General features: G+C 35.5%; 1 protein-coding gene across 1 annotated transcript in view; it reads right to left on the bottom strand.

Moving 5' to 3' along the window:
- The window catches only part of FSTL5 (follistatin like 5), a 928,941-nt gene that overhangs the window by 393,302 nt on the left and 513,410 nt on the right, over positions 1–22,229 (bottom strand). The gene's annotated exons all lie outside the window — the stretch shown is intronic.

The raw sequence follows: 22,229 nt of genomic DNA, 5'->3' as shown, positions 1-22,229 counted from the left end.
TGTACAATCATCCCTTTCACTATCTTAAATATTAAAAGTACATTATGTGCACATAAATAGTTAAATAAGTGAGTATATAGATAAAACAGTTCATCTGGGAGCTGATATTCTCAAAATACTAAAGATTAAAGAAGTTATTATCAATCAAGAAATCCTAACATTCAAAGAGGCAATCAGTGCTCTGGCAAGAAATCAACAAAGAGAAAAACATTTTCATGTAATTTGTATTGCTTCTGTGTTTGGATGAACAAAAGCATTAAAGTACAACAAAAGCATATTTTATCTCATGTATTGTATATACAAGTTTTAGTCTAAAACTTGAAGAGAAATGAGCCATTTTACAAATATATTCTGATTGTCAGAGGTATTGCCTGCATAATATGAACCTGAACTAGGAGGCAGATATGAAGCTTCTGTATTGAAAGTTATAGTGGCTGAGGATGTACACAGGTGAGGGGTCCTGGTGTTTCTGATTTTATAAACAGCAGTTTGAAAACTGACTTCTTTATTTATCTCATAATACTATATTTTGAGATAATATTTGCCTTTAATTATTTTTGTTTCAATATATTTTTAAATAACTTGAATTATTCATTCTTCACAAGTATGGAGCCAAAATTAGCTAGACAGACTGTGTGCTATTCCTGATTGAAATTCAACCAGATTCAGATATAGCTCCAGCCCCAGGTAAGCACATATGATTCTGTTTGAGTAGTTTTGTGAAGGAGATAAAAAAATTATTGAACAAAGAAAGGCTGGCCGATGGGCCAAATATCATTTCACTTTTTTTATTGAATGCCCAAACTGCCAGATTGCTGAATAGTTGTCTGAAAGTTATTGTTTGTTCCTGATCCGGTATTTTTTATATAGAATTGGGTGGCATTTTTCTCTAATCCAGTATATAAACATATGACTTTATGTACTTATGCCCTTCCCATTACCTACCATAGCATTGGCTTCTGTTCGTCATTAAAGTAGCAACAAATGATAATTGTCAATGCAAGACCAGACTTTCTGAAACAGGTGATGTCTTAGTTTTGCAAAACTGGAAATAGAGAAAAGACAGGAAAATGTGTTCAAGGAAAAGAGAGTAGCTTTTTAAAAACCATGGTTTATAACAAAGCAAGATATGTCCCAAATGTGTTGAAACAAAACCTGTGAGGATGAAAAGTTATATGAACAGGAAAAAGAGGGAGATAGCTACAATGATGCCTAAAATGAGAGCAGAGAGCAGACTCTATGAAGTCCAGCTTGATCTTCCAAGACAGAGAGACACTTTGAGAGACTTACAGCAGAATAGCAACAGTTTTAAAATTTAGAAATATCACCTTGTTGACAACATTCTTGTTGTTGTTTTTCAGTTGCTCAGTCGTGTCCAACTCTGTGACCCCATGGACTGCAGCACACCAGGTTTCCTTGTCCTTCACCAACTCCCAGAGCTTGCTCAAATTCATGTCCATTGAGTCAGTGATGCCATCCAGCCTCTCATCCTGTCATACCCTTCTCCTCCTGCCTTCAATCTTTCCCAGTATCAGGGTCTTTTACAATTAAGTCAGTTCTTTGCATCAGGTGGCCAAAGTATTGGAGCTTCAGCTTCAGCATCAGTCCTTCCAAGGAATATTCAAGATTGATTTCCTTTTTGGATTGACTGGTTTGATCTCCTTGTAGTCCAAAGGACTACCTAGAGTCTTCTCCAACATTCCAGTTCAAAAGCATCAATTCTTTGGCACTCAGCTCTCTCTCCATCTCTCTTATCCATACATGAGTACTGGAAAAATCATAGCTTTGACTTGATGGACCTTTGTCAGCAAAGTAATGTCTCTGCTTTTTAATAAGCTGTCTAGGTTGGCCATAAGTTTTCTTCCAAGGAGCAAGTTTCTTTTCGTTTCATAGCTGCAGTCACCACCTGCAGTGATTTTGGAGCCCAAGAAAATAAAAGTCTGTCACTGTTTCCATTGTTTCCCCATCTATTTGCCATGAAGTGATGGGACTGGATGCCGTGATCTTAGTTCTTCAAACGTTGAGTTTTCAGCCAACTTTCTCTCTCCTCTTTCACCTTTATTAAGAGATTCTTTATTTTCTCTTCAATTTTTGCCTCATGGGTGGTGTCATCTGCATATATGAGGTTATTGACATTTCTCCTGACAGTCTTGACCCCAGCTTGTGCTTCATCCAGCCTGGCATTTCTCATGATGTACTCTGCATATAAATTAAATAAGCAGGGTGACAGTATACAGCTTTGATATACTCCTTTCCCAATTTCGAACCAGTCCTTCTTGACCAGCATACACGTTTCTCAGGAGGCAAGTAAGGTACTCAGGTATTCCCGTCTCTTGAAGAATTTCCCACAATTTGTTGTGATCCATATTCAAAAGCTTTAGGGTAGTCAATGAAACAGAAGTAGATGTTTTTCTGGAGTCTCTTGCTTTTTCTATGATCCATTGGATGTTGGTGATTTGATCTCTGGTTCTCTGCCTTTTCTAAATCCAGCTTGAACATCTAGAAGTTTTCAGTTCACATAATGCTGAGGTCTAGCTTGGAGAATTTTGAGCATTACTTTGCTAGCATGTGAGATGAGTCCAATTGTCCAATAGTTTGAACATTTTTTGGCATTGCCTTTCCTTGGGATTGGAATGAAAACTGAATTTTTCCAGTCTGTGGCCACTGCTGAGTTTTCTAAATTTGCTGGCATATGGAGTGAAGCACTTTCACAGCATCATCTTTTAGGATGTGAAATAGCTCAACTAGAATTCTATCACCTCCACTAGCTTTGTTCACAGTGAAGCTTCCTAAGGCCCACTTGTCTTCACATTCCAGGATGTCTGGCTCTAGGTGAGTAATCACACTATCGTGGTCATCTGGGTCATTAAGATCTTTTTTATATAGTTCTCATGTTTATTCCTTAATAACTTCTGCTTCTATTAGGTCCATACTGTTTCCATCCTTATTGTACCCATTTTGCATGAAAAGTTCTCTTGATTATCTTTAATTTTCTTGAAAATCAGGTATTAGGTTGAGAACTTTTGAAACAAATATTAATTAGGAGACTTGCAATAAGTCTATAATAAATCTAGCCAATCAATACTGAAAGACTAAACAACTAGTACAGATGTGGATAAAATGGATGCATTTTGGAGAGATAATTAAATAGCATTCTACTCTTGATAACAAATTGTCTGCTTAAGGCATTGGAAAACTACACTAAGAGAAAACATCTGGGCCTGGAAAATTGGTGCTTACTCACAGAGGAAATAAATGAATAATAAGTTTAGAGGGGATAGTGGTAATTTGTCTTATTTTGAATTTAAGATGGAATTCAAGGGATTATGTATGGTAATATATCAAACTCTGTGTACGTGTGTATGTGTGTGTGTGTTTGTGTGTGTATTTAGATTTGCGCTTAGAGGGGAGAGAGAGATAAGGATTAGGACATATTCAATATAACTGAAAGCATATATCACATAGGAAATATGTATTGGTAAGAAAAAGTAACAAGCTTTGGTAGAGAAAGGAAGATACATGATTGAGCTGGAAAGAACTTACATAATTTTATCTATGTAATTTCTTCTCTTCTGATTCAAAGAATTTATTGGAAATGACAATCATAACTATTACTTATGTACATATATAGAATATATAATACCATATATATGATAACTAAATATATATATATATTTATATATATATATATATATAGTACTCTCTGCCTCTCTGTCCTCCTCTCTCCACTTTCCAGTTAATAATTATGGAGAGAGAAAAATTGGCCATAAGAGAACTTCAAGATACTGAAAGACTTCCACCACTAGAAAAGAAGATTTTTCACATGCTTTCTAATTGCAGATATCTTCCCTGTGCTTCTATGATTTAGCTATGTTAATGCTTAGATTTCTGCCATTACATAGACCATATTAATCTATAAGTGTGTTACACAGAAATGAGAAGTGTGCCTAGTTGTTCAGGGAGGTATTAAAAAAAAGAAATAACAACCAAAAAACAACAACAAAAAATGAGTTGACTAGCAGTGAAAGTTACTGTTCTTCCAGATACTCTTCTTCCTCAATGGAGATGTAGTAAATCACCAAGAAGGGTGGGTACATAAGCACAGGAAGTAACTGACAAGAAGGCAATCTGTTCATTAGACATTTCCTATTTGGATGTCAAGGTTATTACAGCCTCCGAAGGATATGCCTGCTACTGTGGTATGCTGTCACTAAACAGTCCAAGAGAAGGATGCATTTTCTGTGCTGATGGCATAAGCTCGTAAAAGCCTGGGATTTTAGGAAAACATCTATATCTGCTACCCAGATGTTTAAATTTGAAAGCTCTTCCGGATATAGGCACACTAGCAATGGGGAGAAATCAGTTGATAAGCTTGTAAGGATTATCAAGCACTCACTTTAAAAAGCTAAGCACAAGCATCACTGCAGCAGATAGGATATGCAAAGCAGAAATCCATCTGTAGGTACAGTCCAGGCTAGAGGAGTGGGATCTATTGCTTACACAGGAGATGCAGGAAATACATGAAAGGACTTGTGTTAGAATGTTCTCTCGTATTGCATGTATTAGGCACAATAGTGGCTTTTCAAATATGCTTGTGCCTAAATCCCAGAACCTCTGAATATGGTGTGTGGCAAAGGAGACTATGGAGATAACTAACATCCTGTCCTTAAAACAAGCATATAATCTTGGATCCAGGTGGGTCTTATCGTTTCACAGAATTCCTTAAAAGCAGTGAACTCTCCTTAGCTGGTGTCAGAGATTTAGCAGAAAGAGCAGTCAGTGGGATTTGAACCATGAGAGGGACTCCACAAGCCATTGCTGAAGTTAGGATAATCTGGAAAATAAGAAAATGAACGTAGGCAGCTCTAGGAGAAAAGATAGACACACGCTGACAGCCAGGAAGGAAATGGAGTTCTCAGTCCTACAACTGAAAGTGGTCAGTCAGCAGCCCGAATAAGCTAGGAAGCAGATTTATCCTTGGAACAGCCAGAAAAACCACAACCTCCCTTACCCCTTGATCTTGACTGTATGAGACTCAGTGTTTTTGTACCATGACTTCTGACCTACACAATTGTGAGACGATATATACACAATTTTGAGCTGTTTAATTTGCAGTAATCTATTGTGGCAGCAACAGAAACCTACTTTGCAGGTGTTAACATGTGATATTGCTATGAACTTAGATTGCATTAATCAAATGATGATATCAAGATAGCACAATAGAAAATTCTCATGTACTCACAAAAGACACTCTGATGTATATTTTATTTCATCTGCACATCCTACTCTAAAAAAAAAGGTGAACAAAATGATGAAAAAATTTGACAAAGTCAACAAATTTTAAACTGCTTTACACATGTAATTAAGTGATGTACACCAGGTAATCAATTTACTGTGTAAAAATTATAGAATAAAATTTTAAAAAAGGATTAGGTGTGATTAAAATCTGATCCTGGAGGAGGGAATGTCAACCCACTTCAATATTTTTTCCAGGAGAATCCCATGGACAGAGGAGCCTAGTGGGCTATAGTCCATGGGGTCGCACAGAGCTGGACACAACTGAAGTAACTTAGTGCATATACACGCAAAATCTGAAATATAAGTAAGTGGGCAGATATAGTTAATCTGTAATGGTACGTGATGTCTTTTCAGATCTCCTAATAACACTTAAAATAAGAGAAATTATTTAAGAAATCTTTCCCAATATTATGAGGTTAAGTGCTACTCCCTTCAGTTGTCATTATTGCTACTCCAGCTCTTTCATAATTGTCTTGTGCAGCCTCCTAAGTATCCATTTGAGAATGGCCTTGAAAATTCCAGAAACGTGTCACAGTTCATGGCCTATCTCCCGTCACTTTTAGGAAATGGCACAGAAGAAGCCAGAGTGTTAGGAGGCCAGCAGAGCCTGCTTCTCCATCTCAACGTTCAGTTCCGAGAGTAGCATATATATTCCACGTGTGCTTTCCTGTTGTTTAAATAACCCCAAGCTTCTGCTGCCTCCTTTTAAGTCAACATACAATTGGAGGAGTGTGGCCTAACACCAAAATGCATCTATAAAATGTAGGTTTAAGAAAGTTTTAGTGTGCATTCTAGCCCACCCTCTCCATTTTAGAACTCCCCAAGTAACTTTCTTAAAATGAATGTTTTATCCTCCCCTACCCATCACTTTCCTCTAAGTGGAAGCTGAAATTTGTGGGGCCAAGAGGCAGAGAGTGGAGAGTATTTTACAATGCTGAGCATGTCAGATTTTCAGCTTCATGGGTTTTAAAAACACACTTCTGAATAACTCTGCCCTCAGACCTGCTCTTTCTAGCCCAATAGTCTTAAAAAAGATGGCAATTACCACTTCATCATGTTCAGTGATATGTGATTTGTCTCCTTTTTATTCTTGTCAGTGATTTAAATGTTTGAAAAGAGGAACAAAAATAGATATTTTAAGCAAAGGCAATTCTGATTTATAAATGTCTATTTAAAAATATGGAGGAATTATTCCTTTCTGATTTGAAAGAAACACAAAATCTTACTCTTCTGGGTATAACCATTTATTTCCAAGGATATTTATGCTGAAGTTGGGGGATAGTAGTAGGCCAGTGATTAAAACTGCCTTCCACAGAGTTTCAGGTACAGGATATGGCAGTGACGGAGGGGGCCTCAGATATTCTTCTACACAGAGGCATTAGGAGAGACAGTGGTGAAGGGGTCCCAGAGTGTATTATCAGCCAATAACATTGGGCTTTACCTCACCTATACATGGATGTAACACTGTAGTATTTTATTTCCACATACGTATATTTTTCCAGAGTATGAAATGGCAACACATTCCAGTGTTCTTGTATGAAAAATCCCATGGACAGAGGAGCTTGGCAGGCTTCACTCCATGGGGTCACAGAGGGTCAGACACTACTTATCAACTAAACAACAGCAACGTATTTATTTTTCATGAGAATTGGGGATATTTTCAGCCTAGAATGTTCTAAATCAGCACTTGTTAGAATTGTATGTGTTGGTGGCAGGGGCGGGGCAGTTATTCAAGATGAATGCTTTTGTTATTTTATATCAGTCTTTTTCATGTTTGTGAACAAGATTCATGCAAATCTTATTCAGATCCTGTGTTTTGTGGCTTCAATTCTTTGTGTATGTGTGTGTTTGCATATGTTGAATTACATGACAGGAGAACTTGGCAAGAAACTAATATTCCTTCAAGAATTATAAAAGTTCCATATTATATTGGAAGCTTTGTTTCAGAATAGAGTGCCAGAGGAATTATAAATGAGTTATTTTGAGATGTTTTTCAGGTATCATATTTTTCTGGATTCATTTACAACAAATAAGAAATAGGAACTATAAAGTATCTAAATCTAAGACAATTTCTTATAGAAGAGTTATTTTCCATTTTACATGTATTTTATTTATTATAAAATATTTGAAATTTGAAATTAATTCTTATTTTATTTATTTAAATACATTTAAATATTTCATAAAGAACGTATTGAAGAAATCAAGATTTTCTTATATTGATGTCCTTACTAAATGGCCTTAATTGACTCTTCATAGCTAAAGCAAGTACAGAGTGTTTGCTGCTGTTAGAATCTATCTTCAGTTGTTGACCTTTCACTTATCCTTTCAGCCAGATTCTCACAAATCTAACCCTTTCTCTGAAATAAAGCATTGGCTCCTTAGTCAGAATACTGAGCCTACTGTCCATAAATTTTGATTTAACACTGATTTACATTTTCTTAGTTACACTTGACTGCAGAAGCCATACAGATTTAGAAATATTCAAGATTTCCAGGTGAACATTGAATTAGAATTTTATGCTAGGTAAGTGCAAATTGTAAATGAAAACACTATAATTTCATATCAAATTAGAAGAAATGGAATTTGGGGGGACAAAATTTCCAGGTAGCGCTAGTGGTAAGTAATTCACCTGCCAATGCAGGGAGACATAAAACACGCAGGCTCAATTCCTGTGTCAGGAAGACCGCTTGGAGAAGGAAATGGCAACCCACTCCAGTATCCTGCCTGGAGAATCTCATGGACAGAGCGACCTGGTGAGTTACAGTCCACAGGGTCATAAAGAGTTGGACACAACTAAAGTGACTTAGCATGCACATATGAAAATATTTCTTGCAAATCAAACAAGCAAGCAAACAAACATATTGCTAGTGCTCATGTAAAAGGAAAACTATGAAGATATAAATGTATGTATGTGGACTTTTAAGATCATCTATTATTTCTATGAGATTTATTTTTTAGATATGTTTTAGATTCACAGTAAGATTAAGAAGAATGTAGAGAGACTTATAAATTATGCCTGGCCTTCACATGCACAGCCTTTTTCACTACCAACATTCTGCACCAGATGTTATATCTGATACAACTGATGAACCTACATTGACATATCATAATACCTAATGTCCATAGCTGACATTTGGGTTCATAAGGTGTTGAACATGCCATGGACTTGAGAGAATTTATTTTTTGTATGATTAATTTGTGTCCGACTCTTTGCGATCCCATAGACTGTAGTCTACCAGGCTTCTCTGTCCATGGGATTTTCCAGGCAAGAGTACTGGAGTGGGCTGCCATTTCCTTCTCCAGGGGATCTTCCTGACCCAGGGATCGAACCCAGGTCTCCTGCATTGCAGGCAGACGCTTTACCCTCTGAGCCGCCAAGGAAGCCCAACATAGTTACCAGTCACTGTCAACTGAAGTGGCTTGTCTATTACTAATGTTTTAATTAATATGATAATTTACCCCTTCACTGAGATAAAATTGATGTATAAAAACTGCATATATTTAAACATGTGATTTGATGAGTTTTAATATATATAAACAGCCATAAAGTCATTACTACACTCCAGATGAAAACATCCATCACCCCAAAAGTTTTTCTGTATCTCTTTGTAAGTTTTTACTTGCACTGCTCCAATTCCAACCCTGCAACATCCCCAGACAAACCATGGAATCTTTTTGCTACTATAGAAAACTTTGCATTTTCTAAAATTTGTACAAGTAAAGTTGGTTTTAGCTCAAAGTCATCTGGGTTTTTTTTTTCAATTTTGTCTCTCCAGAGACCAATTTTGATAGATTAACATGTTCTTTTTCCTGCATAAGTGCTTTTCTATTTATTTAAGTCTTCAATTTATTCATGAATATTGTCATTTTCAGTGTACTAATTTGCACATTTTTATCAGATTTATCTTTATTAGATCTAATTTTGTTGCTATTGTGTTCAAAGATTGATTTCTAAATTTTCATAGCTTGTTCATTATAAGCAGTTGAGCTTTATATATTGGTATGATATTTTGTGTCTTTATAAAACTCATTTATTTTTTCTACAACTATTTTTTTGGGCAATAATGTTTTCAAATAGATACTTTGACTTCAGTTCTAATATGTATATATATTTCAGGTCCTTTTATTGCCTTTTTGCACTGAGAGAACCTTTAAAACAATGTTAAATACAATGCAGAAGGAGTAGACAAATTTTTCCCCCCCAAATTCAATCTTTCAACTTCATGTATGATTGTTGGAGGGCTTTTGTAAATGTATTTTATCAGTTGATAAAGTCTTCTCCTATTTAAAGTTTGTGAAGATTTTATGAGTAATAAATGTTGGGATATTTTAATTAGTTTTATATTCCTTACTTTATGAAAATTACCAAAGTTTGTATCATATGTCTACTTAATTTGTAATTAAAATTTGTTAAAATGGGACTTCCCTGGTGTCTCAGTCAACAAAGAATCCACCTGCAATGCAGGAGATGCAAATTCAATCCCTGGGTTCGGAAGTTCCCCTGGAGAAGGAAATGGAAACCCACTCCAGTAATCTTGTGTGGGTAATTCCATGGACAGAGATGCCTGGTGGGCTACAGACATGGTTTCTCAAGAGTTGGACACAATTTAGCTACTAAATCATCACCATAAATTCTTACATATACAGAAATTTGGTACTTCCTTTACAAAGATAGGTAGTTGTGGAAGCTATCATCTAAATGTTATATTTGAAGATAATGATTTTAATTTCCAGTTTGTTTAAATGACCATTTCGTGGTTACACAACAATACAAAGTACATATATAAGATTTCCTTTTTCATTTTCTATCTTCTAATATGCATTGTGTATTCAGTGGGAAAATAGGAAAAGATCTCTGCTTATTTAACAAATGTATTTTAGAATGATTTTAATAAGTGAGAAACATTTTTTTTGAACATCACACAATATATGAGCACTTTAATAAAGGTTTATTTTATAAGTATTAATAAACTTTTCAGTCAATAAAAGAAGTAAAATGTACATGCCAATAATATAAATAATATTATTTAAAGTTTCTTTTACAATGACAGTAAAACATTTCTAAGCAGTTTTAATTTTTATTATTTAGTTTAGAGGTAGGTAAAAGACAAGTTATCTAGAAACAACATATTAATGTCACAGTAAAACTTAACCTTAGCATCCAGAGAGCTATGATGAAGTTTCAGTGAACTAATGACCTTTGAAACCTTGGGCAACTTATTTCTTATCTCCAGACCTTGTGTTTCATTTAAGTTTAAATGTAAATATTAAAGTGATATTTTGATTCAAAATTTTTTGTGACCTCTGATTAGCCTGATAGGTGATGAATATTCATTTATTAACTTTTTGAAATGTGCTTTACTGAAAAATAAAATAACCATGTGTATCTCACACTAAAGGGGTTGTTTCAATATTTACTAATGAAATTCCCTTTGATTTTATCAGAAAATAAAATATTTTTTCTTAACAAGTAGTGAATCTTTGAATTGAATCTAGAAGAATTACGTTAAGTATCTAAGAATTAGGTGATTTCTCCATCTTTTCTTATCATCTGCTTCTTACAAGATCAGTAAAGTGAAGCTTAATTTAATATGTTAATTATATGCAATCTTTCATTAAGAAAAATTTTTATTTGATTCAGACTTTAAAATTTGTATATACAAGTAATAATTTTATTTGTTTTTAATGAATGGCTAATTTCATCAATAATGATCAAAAGTTATTTTTAAGTTACTGGTTACTGAGAACTTAATAAAAGACTGTCATTTTGTTTGTATTTAATTAAATATACAGAGTTCCCAGTGTAATTTGTAACAAAGTAAGAATTTCTATTGTATATTAATTCTTATAAATAGTGTGTGTCAAAAAATTTAATGTTTGTTTTCCTAAAACTTCATTTTCTAATAAAATAGGCTTAGCTTCAGTGCAAAAATGTAAGAAAACAGCATAATCTGAGGAAGAAATTATCAGTTTGTCTACTTCCACATTCAGAAAACGTAAAGGCTAGATTTCTACAATTATGGGAGTGTTCTCTCAGTATGCTTAGTATTTGAGTGTATGCGACTTTTTAAAATCAAATTTAACACATTTGAGCTCTCAAAAAGCAATCATATTAATTTTTTATAGCAGTACATTTGATTACAGCATATTACTTGCTTACAATCACCAAAATAAACATGTTTAATGCTGTAATAATCTTTGGGGAATAGTTTATTGTGTCATTTAGCTCATTGTTTTACTAACATTTTGTTTTAATAAAAATAAACATTATTAAAAATTTTTGCCTAAGAAAAAGTGACATTATGGCATAAATTTCCTATGAAGATAAAATAAAACTACCCAGATACTTATCTATTTAATGGAGGGAATCTACCACTTAACTAGCAGTTTTGGCTTTATTAACACTAACCAATATATTTTGTAGTACATAAAATACATCTATTTCATTTCCATCCTAAACCTTATTGATGATAATGGGATGTAACTAAAATAGTGACCTCATACACCCCTCCCAGGAAACAAGTAAAGAATAATGATCATGCCAAGGAAATTCCCATTTTCCCTTAATATGTAGACAAAAAACAGTAATTAACAAGAGTTCTTATTTCCCCCTATTTCTACACAGCAGAGGGCATGCATAATCTGACTAGGGGTATGAAAGAATTTGTCTTGCAAATTGGAGCTTGTCAGAATTGTCTGTGTCTGTGGGGTGGTGTGTGTGTGTGTGTGTATGTGTTAGATTAAACTGTGAGTCCTGGAAAATTTAAGGAATAAAGTCATATCTGCACTTCAAGGTAACGAGTACTACTTTAAGGAACCAATATTAGCCTGGAAAATCCTTTGAAATTTAGATTACCAAAAACTGAGTGAATATTGACAAAATGGACCTTGGAAGAAGAAGTAAATTTCTTGAATAATTACTGGAGAGCAGCAGAGCAAACAACTTTCCTTACCAGGGAAACTCACAAAGGAATTAACTTTGTGAGTTAACTTTGTACAAGTTTCGGCTTTGGTTTATGGAAAATGCCCAATTGAAAGTTCGGGTCTTTGCTTTTTCTCATCTGTTATACTCCCCTTTGAGCTTCCCTGATACCTGAGTTGGTAAAGAATCCACCTGCAACGCAGAAGACCCTGGTTTGATCCTTGGGTTGGGAAGATCCCCTGGAGAAGGGAAAAGATACCCACTCCAGTGTTCTGTAATCCCATTTAGTAAATCTAACTCTTCAGTACACTTCTACACTTCAGTAATCCCCTTTAGTCAACTCTTTTCTACACTAGTAACTCTTTTCTTCTTCTACATTTAGTAACTCTTCTTCTACTGTTTTTCTATACTTCAGAAATCCCCTTTAGTAAATCTAACTCTTTATTAATGCCTGGGATGCCCATAAAGCACTGTTTCCTAACTTTATGGAAACTGAGGGAAAGGAAAATGAGGTGTGCCCATCAGTGACCCTCTGCTGGCTTACACTGAGACACGTGCTTGCAGCCTTGACGGTGAGCTGAAAGAGAATTTGGTCCTGCAGTGCAGCAGGAAAGACAGGAAGGGTCACTGAATGCGGGACAATTCTCAGACTTTAAAAATTCATTCTGCAACATTAATTTGAGACACTAATGCTCTCAGTGCCTTTCAGAGTCTTTTAATCATCAGTTGGGCACAAGTATGAAGTAGCTCTCAAACATTATTTTTGCCATATTTTTTCATGATAAATTCAAAGGATGGAAGGAAAACTAAGAGTTGAAGACAGCTGAACTTTCAGTTACTTGAGTTCTATATACTAATTTCCAAACCAAAATACACCATCAGTTCAGTTCAGTTCAGTTGCTCAGTCGTGTCTGACTTTTGCGACCCCATGAATCGCAGCATGCCAGGCCTCCCTGCCCATCACAAACTCCCAGAGTTCACTCAAACTCACATCCATCAAGTCGGTGGTGCCATCCAGCCATCTCATCCCCTGTCGGCCCTTCTCCTCCTGCCCCCAATCCCTCCCAGCATCAGAGTCTTTTCCAGTGAGTCAACTCTTCGCATGAGGTGGCCGAAGTACTGGAGTTTCAGCTTCAGCATCAGTCCTTCCATGGAACACCCAGGGCTGATCTCCTTTAGGATGGACTGGTTGGATCTCCTTGCAGTCCAAGGGACTCTCAAGAGTCTTCTCCAACACCACAGTTCAAAAGCATCAATTCTTTGGTGCTCAGCTTTCTTCACAGTCCAACTCTCACATCCGTACATGACCACTGGAAAAACCATAGCCTTGACTAGATGGACCTTTGTTGGCAAAGTAACGTCTCTGCTTTATAATATGCTGTCTAAGTTGGTCATAACTTTTCTTCCAAGGAACAAGCGTCTTTTAATTTCATGGCTGCAGTCAAAATCTCTAGTGATTTTGGAGCCCCCCAAAATAAAGTCAGCCACTGTTTCCACTGTTTCCCCATCTATTTGCCAGGAAGTGATGGAACTGGATGCCATGATCTTAGTTTTTTGAATGTTGAGCTTCAAGCCAACTGTTTCACTCTCCTCTTTCACTTTCATCAAGACACTCTAGTGCTTCTTCACTTTCTGCCATAAAGGTGGTGTCATCTGCATATCTGAGGTTATTAATATTTCTCCCGGCAATCTTGATTCCAGCTTGTGCTTCTTCCAGCCCAGCTTTTTGCATGATGTACTCTACATATAACTTAAATAAGCAGGGTGACAATATACAGCCTTGACGTACTCCTTTTCCCATTTGGAACCCGTCTGTTGTTCCATGTCCAGTTCTCACTGTTGCTTCTTGACCTGCATACAGGTTTCTCAAGAGGCAGGTCAGGTGGTCTGGTATTCCCATCTCTTTCAGAATTTTCCACACTTTATTGTGATCCACACAGTCAAAGGCTTTGGCATAGTCAAGAAAGCAGAAATAGATGCTTTTCTGGAACTCTCTTGCTTTTTCCATGATCCAGCAGATGTTGGCAATTTGATCTCTGGTTCCACTGCCTTTTCTAAAACCAGCTTGAACATCTGGAAATTCACAGTTCACGTATTGCTGAAGCCTGGCTTGGAGAATTTTGAGCATTACGTTACTAGTGTGTGAGATGAGTGATATTGTGTGGTAATTTGAGTATTCTTTGGCATTGCCTTTCTTTGGGATTGGAATGAAAACTAACCTTTTCCAGTCCTGTGGCCACTGCTGAGTTTTCCAAGTTTGCTGGCATATTGAGTGCAGCACTTTCACAGCATCATCTTTCAGGATTTGGAATAGCTCAACTGGAATTCCATCACCTCCACTAGCTTTGTTCATAGTGATGCTTTCTAAGGCCCACTTGACTTCACATTCCAAGATGTCTGGCTCTAGGTGAGTGATCACACCATCGTGATTATCTGGGTCGTGAAGATCTTTTTTTTAACCCTTCTTCTGTGTATTCTTGCCACCTCTTCCTAATATCTTCTGCTTCTGTTAGGTCCATATCATTTCTGTCCTTTATCGAGCCCAGCTTTGCATGAAATGTTCCCTTGGTATCTCTAATTTTCTTGAAGAGATCTCTAGTCTTTCCCATTCTGTTGTTTTCCTCTATTTCTTTGCATTGATCGCTGAAGAAGGCTTTCTTATCTCTCCTTGCTATTTTTTGGAACTCTGCATTCAGATGCTTGTCTCTTTCCTTTTCTCCTTTGCTTTACGCTTCTCTTCTTTTTACAGCTATTTGTAAGGCCTCTTCAGGCAGCCATTTTGCTTTTTTGCATTTCTCTTCCATGGGGATGGTCTTCATCCCTGTCTCCTGTACAATGTCACAAACTTCAATCCATAGTTTATCAGGCACTCTGTCTATCAGATTTAGTCCCTTAAATGTATTTCTCACTTCCACTGTATAAATACACTATCAACTTTTATTTATTGTTTTTATGTTTCATAACATCAACTGCTGACTTCCAGTTACTGACAAATTTTAAAGGAAAAAGCAGGAAATGGAAGGAGGTTCAGATTTTTCTGAAGCAACTACTTTATATATGCCTTATAACTTTAAATTTAAAGCATATCTGAGTAGGATACATTTAAATATAACCACTATAGCTAATTTTAAAGATCAAATATTTAGAACCAATACTTTATAGAATATCAGTACTGTTCAGCTTTTGACCATTTGATGAGCAGATGATCATATTGGTAAAGAGTATAAAAATGAGAAAACTAAATTTTTACTTATTTTGTAAATTATAGTGGGTATAATATTTTAAAGAGAAAGGCTAGTATTTACCTGATAATAATTATGTTACATATATCATCTTATTATACCAAACAAAAATATATACTGTTTTATGACTTAACAAACTATGTTTTCAGGACAATACTTAATTTTCTTTTGAGTGTTGATTTTACCTGAGCAAATGGAGATGATGGTCTATTGAAAAGCATCCTTATGTTCAGAAGTATCCATTAACCCCTAAATAATGCTGTCAGTGCAGCAATTTATGTCACTGCTTTTTAAAAGGAACAAAAAACATTATTTGTAAAGGAAAATACATACGATTGGCTCAATAATTGTGAAGTTCACAATATACTTAGGGATGATTTTTCTCAATAACAAAATGAGAAAGGTAAAGAATGAACATGGGGAGACAGCACATTGAAAACAAGTATTATATGAATAAGAATAAAATAAAACTTAGAAAAGCTATCACTGAAGTTGATTCAGAGATAGGGTGATTAATATAATACACTATGATCAAAGTGTAACTTGCATTATACTAAAGCTTACAAAAATGAACAAAAATATAGTGGGAACACCTAGTAGAAAGTTAACCAAATTAATTTGGTGTTGATCAAATTCAAATAATAATGCTTTACTTACTTGAAAACTTATATACAAAATCAAAACTATTTGCCTTAACAAAATACTAAACTAGAAAGTAAGCCTCATGATTTGCATATTTTTGAGAATACTTAAAACACTTGACTTGTTTTTCTGACTATTCTCATTTATTTGCATATTTTGGTTAAATTACTTGCACAATTTCCTTAATCATACAAGTTGTAATCAAGCTCTCTTATAAATGCACTTTTATTTTTTAAATTTACCAAGAAAAACATTCTTGTCCAAATTTCATTTAATGCAGTATTTGTAAAGGAAAATGCCAACAACTATGCTTCACATTATTTACATATACATGATATTTACACTTAAGTTATTAAAAATGTGTTTGACGTGACTACTTGTATCATGGGTTTCTGTCCCCTGGCCAAAATTCATTTGTTGAAACCTTGACCCTCAGTACCTAAGAATGTGACCTTATTTGAAAACAGGGTGATTGCAAATGCAATTACTTGTTAAGATGAGGTTATTAAAGTAATCCATAATCCAGTATGAGTGATGTTTTTATTTAGATAAAAAGGGAAATTGGGACACAGAGACATGTGTATAGGAAAAATGCCATGTAAACATGAAGATGGCCATCTACAAACTGAGGAGAGAGGCCAAGGCCAGATCCTTCATTTAGCCCACAGAGGAACCAAACCAAACTTGCATTTGGACTTCTGGCATCCACAGATGTGAGACAATAACTTTCTGTTATCTAAGGCACCAGGTTTGTGATATTTTGTTATGGTAACTCTAGCAAGGTAGTACAACTTTTTTAATATCGTTTTATTCCTAAATGGTTCATTACTGATTTAACTACCAAATTTTTTACACAGTGAGTCAAAGATTTCTACAAGTTGACTTAACCGTGGAGCAATTATAAATAGAAAAGGGCAAGAACAAGAGTCTCCTCAGGACCTCAAGTGATGTAATGCACAACCTAGGACCAACACACAGACTCGGAGACCAACGTTCTAAAGCTGGGCAGAAATAAGGTGTTCAAATGTAAAACTAGGGAAGGCTGGGGATGGGAGCAGTTTGAGGTGGTGGAAAACACCTCTGTCATCTGATTAATTTAAATGTGCATTTAAAAATTGGGATTTACATATACACACTACTATATGTAAAAGAGAAAACTAATAAGAACCCGCTGTATAGCACAGCAGCTGCTATACTCAGTACTCTTTAATGACCTACATGAGAAAATAATCTAAAAAAAGAGTGGCTATACATATATGTATAACTTCACTGCACACCTGAAATGAATACATTGTAAATCAACTACATTCCAATAATTTTAAATCCTGAAAAAATAAAATAAAACTTCAGTAGCCTAATACACTTTTATTTTTGAAAGGGTAATTGGGCTCCATAGAAGCAAGGCAAGTGTTGCCTTGTATCTCTTGAAGACTATACTAAAACTTGAAGCATTCTTAAATATAGATTCAATGACAAATCAAGGACAATGATCCCAGATGGTGATTCAGTTATCTCAGAAAAGATAGACTCCTTTGTGCTTTGATTGACAATATTCTAATTGTGTAGAGAGTTTAAGAAGAGGATTGATTTTAAAAACATTTTATAGGATAAGAATAGCAGACCCTACATCAACCTTCATGCTTCAAGGAAAAAACAAAACACCAAAAAACCTGATTACTAGAAAGATAGATTAACTTTTTTCAAATCACGAATAGGATAAAGCAGGACTGAACAAAATTCCAGTCTCTTGCTTTGGATTTCCATCTAATTTACACTACACCATATTGTACTGACTCACACAGTAGCGCTGTGTCTGTGCAGTGCTTTTCATAGAAATTGCAAAAAACATTAAGTTTATACCAAAATTATCATATTGAATTTGATATCTCTTAAAATTCATTCATTGACAGTTGTTTCATTCATAAAATAGATATTCACAACACTTATCTTCTTAGACAGTGTGATACTTCCCTGCAAACGTCCACATATTAATCCTCAGAATTTGTGAATATGTTAGCTTGCATATATTCAAAGAAGAATTCGTTTACAGTTGAAATTACAATTTTTAATAAATTAACCTTGAAATGGGGAGATTATTCTATGATATTCTGAGGAGGGCAGTGTAATCACAAGGGTTCTTACAATTGGAAAAGGGACACAGGAGTGAGAGAACCAGAAAATGGCAGCTTGCAGAAGCCTGAACCAATATTTCTGGCTTTGAAGATGGAAGATGGAAGATGGGAGCCATGAGTGAAGTACTATGGTGGCCTCTAGAAACTGAAAAGATAAGGAAACAAATTCTAGGACCTTCAGAGGAAATGAAACCTTGGAACTAATACCTTGATTTTAGCCAGGGATGCTTGTGTCAAATTTCTGAACTACAGTGCTCAAAGATAATATATTTGTATTATTTAAGGCTACACATTTTTGGCAATTTGTTACAGAAGATGTAGAAAGTGAATACAGATAATATTCCTGATCTAAGGCACCCCACAATCAAACAGAGAATTCCTAAAAAAATAAACAGGGAATTGCAGTGTGTAGGGGGTGAGTGTGTGCTAAAGAAATATGAGTCAGTGTAGGAATATTTAGGCAAGTTCACTGAAGCCTTTGAGGAACTGGGAAGAAAGTAGGGCACAAAGAAAGAATGGGTTTTCGTTAGGAAACGTTTGGGTTAGTATTATGACCTAAGGTGAGAGAACAGAAGACCAAGAAGCAAGAAGGAATACAACATTTTGGGTAGCATTTTATCATGGCAGGTATATAGCTTATGAGTAAAAAACAAAGAAGAAAATGAAAGTAAAATGAGACAAATAAGCTAACAAAAACTCCAAGTACTGTCAGGTTAAAAAAGAATTAGATATTTGAGAGATAAATATGTTAAGGAGAATGCATTTGCTGTCTTGAGGGAACTGAATGGTAATTAAAGTGACCTCTGGAAGAGTTTTGCATTTGAGGAAGAATATTCTGATAGAAAAAACAGAGTAAGAGAGGGCAGCAATGGGTTCAGGGAGACCATGTAGAAAGCTATTGCTTTATGTACATAAAAATGGTGATGGGGCCTTCCCAGATGATCCAGGAATTAAGATTTCACCTTCCAATGCAGGGATGTGGATGTGACCCTTGGTCAGGGAGCTGAGATCCCACATGTCTCATGGCCCAAAAACAAAATGTAAAACAGAAACAATAAAGAATTTATAAATGGTCCACATATTACATATATACCGTGGACAACCCAGCCATTGAAAAGAATGAAATAATGTCATTTGCAGCAACATGGTTGGGCACAGAGGGTGTCATACTGTGTGAAGTGACTCAGACTGAGGAGAAATGTCATATGGTATTGTTTAATATCTGCAATTTTAAAAAAATGATAAAAATGGACTTCCTTATTAAACATTAAGAGACTCATAGACTCTGTGAACAAATCTATAGTCGCCAGGAGGAAGAATGAGGGGAAGGAATAGTTAGGGAGTTTCAGATGGACATGTACACACTACTATACTTAAAATGGATGATCATCAAAGACCTATTCTGTAGCACACGGAACTCCCCTCAATGTTCAGTCTGGATAGGACGGGAGTTTGAGGGGAGAATGCACACATGTATATGTATAGCTGAGTCCCTTTGCTGTTCACCTCGAATTATCACAGTGTTGTTAATTGGCTATACCCCAATACAAAATTAAAAGTTTTTTAAAAAAGAAGAAAAATAGTCCACATCAAAAAAATATTTTAAAGAACTCCACACACAAAAAGCAATAGTGGTTTGAAGTGAGACTTGTGGGAGGAAGACAGAATGAACAAGATTTTAGACTTTTTAGAAGAAAAGGTCGACATAATTTTCTTTTTTAATTCCTTGAGGAGCAAGAGAAAGATGGAAGAATATATTTTGATTGCCTTAGTCACTAAGTACATGGTGATGTCATGATCTGAAATAGAAACACAGAAAGAAGTAGAATAACAGGAGATAAACAGTGAATTTAGATTTGAACAATTGGTTATGAGAATCTAAGAGACAAGTTCCAGTGGGCCAAGTATGTGTTATGGTAAGAAATGGTAAGAAGTCTAGTTGGAGGTGTTGATTGGATTACTACAGCATATAGATCACAATCACCAAAGGAGAATGAGTTAGACGAGAAGAAAAAAAAAAAAATCAGAGGCAGAATCTTGAAGAATTTCAACCTTCATGTGATGAGTAAAGGAACTCAATAAAAGCAACTGAGGAGTGACCAGAAATAGATAGCTTTTAAGGAAATATGTTGAGGGTTAAACCAAGAAAACAAATGTTTAAGTGGAGAGAATAAAAAGCAAGTTCACACACTTGAGGAGACACGTGATGTTAAAACGTTTCAATGGACCTAGAAACAAGCAAGGTGATGTTGCCACTGGCAACAGCACCTTCTTTGCAGTGGTAGCATGGGAATCGGATTGTGAAATAAGTAGAGGACCACAGTCTGGTGCTCTGAGGTGACCTAGAGGTGGGATGGGGGATACGAGAGGGAGGCAAGAGACAGGAGATGTATATATGTGTATATACACATATATATACATACACTTAAGACTGATTCCTGTTGTATGACAGAAACCAACACAACATTGTAAATCAATTATGCTCCAATTTAAAAATAAAGAAGAAAAAAAAAAAAAAGAAACTGTAAGGTTTATATAAGAAAGGAATACAAGTAGAATGGCAGTTTGAAGAAAGTGTGTAGTTTCAGGGGAGATAGACTTGAAGTCCTTAAAATTATTAATGCAAGGTAGCCATCATAGTGTGAGAGATAGAAGTTAACCCATAGAAAAGGAATCATTTTTAGACTCAGATCTTAGAGGATGTAAAACAAATGGATACAGAGAATGAATATAAAACATTACAAGGAATTGATAGTAGAAGTGCTTCCTTTTATTAAAACTAGAAATAATGAAGAAAAGATGAGTATGGATGCAGATAAGGGGACAAATTTGTCTGGAATGTATAACCTACTCCTATTAATTCTGTGGAGAATTTTAGCAGTACATTAATTGATGTCAATCTACAATAAACAAAACTGACTCATAATGAATAGTCAATTATTTTCTGGTCACATAGGGCAATAGTAGATATCCATTCTACTCAGTAAATAATATTGGTAATAAAAGTAAATAAACACTTGGATCATTTGCATATATCTTATAAGATATTTGCAGATACATTTATTTTTGTTTAAAACTGTAATTAAATATACATAATGTAAAACTAACCATTTTTAAGTCTACACTTATGTGGCATTAAGGAGAGTACATTATTGTGACACTACCACCATCATCTTTGTCCAGAATCTTTTCGCCTTTCCCAGACTCTGTTTGAACTGATCATAAACTACCTGTCTCCCCTCCTCTAGTCCCTGACAGCCATCTACTTTTTGTATCTGAATGTGATGAGCTTCAAATAACTGGAAGCATATAATGTAAGCATATAATGTTTGTTCTTTGGTGATGGGCTTATTTTACTCAGCACATCTTCGAGACTCATCCATTTTGAAGGATGGATCAGAGTTTCCTTGCTTTTAAATGTTGAATAATAGCCCACTGAATACACACACCACATTTTGTTTATCTATTTCATCTGTTTATGAATTCCTGGGTTGCTTCCAGGTTTGATATTGTGAATAATGCTGCTATGAATATGAGTGCATAAATATCTCTACAGTCCCTGCTTTCAACTCTTTTGAGTACATGCACAGAAGTGGAATAGCTGGATCACGGGGTAATTTTATATTTAATTTTCTGAAGAATCATCTACCATTTTCCACAGCAGCTGCAACGTTTTACATTCCCACAAGCAAATACATAGGATTTTGATTTTTTTGTGTACTCATCAGCACTTACAATTTCAGGTGCTTAGTCGCTGAGTCATGTCTGACTCTGTGTGACCCCATGGACTGTAACCTGGCAGGTTCCTCTGCCCATGGGATTCTCCAGGCAAGAATACTAGAGTGAGTTGTCATGCTCTCCTCCAGGGGATTTTCCCAACCCAGGGATCAAACCCAGGTCTCCCGCATTGCAGAAGCCACTAGGGAAGCCCTAGTTTGTTGATAATACCCATCCTGATGGGTATGGAATAGTATTTATTCGTGGGTTTTATTT

Source organism: Bos javanicus, chromosome 17, assembly GCF_032452875.1.
Source record: "Bos javanicus breed banteng chromosome 17, ARS-OSU_banteng_1.0, whole genome shotgun sequence".
In the NCBI taxonomy this organism is placed as follows: domain Eukaryota; kingdom Metazoa; phylum Chordata; class Mammalia; order Artiodactyla; family Bovidae; genus Bos; species Bos javanicus.
Note: the sequence above shows the minus strand (reverse complement) of the source record. Positions and strands in the feature narration are given on the sequence as shown.